Genomic DNA, 2158 nt, shown 5'->3' with positions numbered 1-2158 from the left:
AAAAAAAAAAAAAAAAGGAAGAAAGAAAAGAAAGGAAGAAAAAACGGATTATAGAATGGCTACTCCCTAAGCAGAGCAGCCTCAAAGGCTGCTGGTTGCCCATTTTTATGGTTATTTCTTGATTATATGCTCAACAAAGAGGTGGATTATTCATGCCTCTCCTTTTTAGACTATATACATTACCTTCCTGATGTTGCCATGCATTTGTAAACTGCCATGGCACTGGTGGGAATGTAGCAGTGAGGACAACCAGAGGTCACTCTCATCATCACTTTGGTTTTGGTGGGTTTTGGCTGGCTTTACTGCAAACTGTTTCATCAGCAAGGTCCTTATGATCTGTATTTTGTGCCAACCTCCTACCTCATCCTGTGTCTTAGAGTGCCTAACCATCTGGGAATACAACCCAGCAGGTCACAGCCTTATTTTACCCAGCCCCTGTTCAAGATGGAGTTGCTCTTGTTCCAATGCCTCTAACACCACTACCCTGATCTCCAGAGGCTCTGCCTATTGCGACCATCTGTCTCCTTCTACTTGTCAAAACCAATAGCAGAGATTTCATTCTTCCTTTTTGGGATCTTAGTGCGGCTTTTAACACATAACCATGCTTTCCTGTAAACTCCCTCCTGCTAACTCTGAGGGTACACTACTCTTGACTCCTTTCTCCCCTTAAATTTTTACTTTCTGCCTTCTTTTCTGACTTCCCTTCTCCTACTATGCAAACGTCAGGGTTTATCAAGTTCCATCTTTGGTGTTACTGTTATCTTTCCCAGTTCCCAACCCTCTACTGTTCCTTGCACGTAGGAGCCTCTCAATAAATGTAGATTTGTGGGAGTTCTAATACCTTCCAGATGAAGCACATGGATTTACAGAATTTTTAACACAAATTTTACAATTTTTCTGCAATTTTGTCATTTGTCTGTACCAAAGTTCTCTGTTGCTTGCAGGATAAAATCTCAACTTCCTCTGCCTAGAATAAAAAGCCTTCTACCATCTGTTCCTCCCACCTTGTTACACCTCCCCATCTCTGGGCTTGGACCAGGATCAAGTGGTTTCCTCTTCTAGATATACCCTCTCCCCCACTTCCACCTTCATTATGACACAAATCTCCATCCTCTACACTGGTTCAAATTCTTTCTTTCAAAGGCAAACCTGGCTATTCAAAATAATAGCCATTTTTCCCCCTTGAGACTTCCCACCTTTTCTATAACTCATTTAGATGCACACCTCCATGGTAACATAACTGTTTGGGGAGGGGTCTGAGGAAGGGAAGATGTGTGGAGTGGGACAGTGTTTGGGGGTGTGAAGGAGTACAAATGCGTGCATGCACATGAGCCTGTGTGGAGCTTCTGTAAGGGCAGATTGAACTCCTTAACTGCTTATGGACATCTATTGTCAAATACAGCAGCAGATGTCAACTTGCAGCTCAATAAATAGTAGAAACAAATTGTAAGCTGTCAATCTTTACTCTGTGGGCTTCATCCAGGAGGCATTAGAACTCCCACAAATTACCACCTATGCCCCAAAACAAACCTTTGGGTGTATGTGTGGCATGAGGTCCCCTGAGGAATTAAGTCATCCAATGACTTTCTCTGAAAAACTAACCCATCAACAGATGAATGAATAAATATGACTTATACATGCAATTATATCTTTTTGAGTTATAAAAAAGAATTAAGTTGATACTATATGCTATAGTATGAATGAACCTTGAAAACATTAGCCTTAGTAGGCTGGGTGCAGTGGCTCATGCCTGTAATTCCAGTACTTTGGGAGGCCAAGGCAGGCAAATCACTCAAGGCCAGGAGCTCAAGAACAGTCTGGCCAACATGGTGAAAACCCATCTCTACTAAAATTACAAAAATTAGCTGGACCCAGTTGTTCGTGCCTGTAGTCTCAACTACGTGGGAGGCTGGGGCACAAGAATCACTTCAACCCTGGAGGCAGAGGTTGCAGTGAGCTGATATCATGCCACTGCACTCCAGCCTGGGCAACAGAGTGAGATTCTGTCGAAGAAGAAGAAAGAAGAATGAAGAAGAAAAGAAAGAAGAATGAAGAAGGAAGAAGAACGAAGAAAAAAAAGAAAAGAAAGAAGAAAAGAAAGAAGAAAGAAGAAAAGAAAGAAGAAAGGGAGGGGGAGGAGGAAGAGGAGGAGGAGGGG

Source organism: Cebus imitator, unplaced genomic scaffold (assembly GCF_001604975.1).
Source record: "Cebus imitator isolate Cc_AM_T3 unplaced genomic scaffold, Cebus_imitator-1.0 Scaffold275, whole genome shotgun sequence".
In the NCBI taxonomy this organism is placed as follows: Eukaryota; Metazoa; Chordata; class Mammalia; order Primates; family Cebidae; genus Cebus; species Cebus imitator.
The sequence above is the reverse complement of the archived record's forward strand: the minus strand, read 5'-3'. Positions refer to the sequence as shown.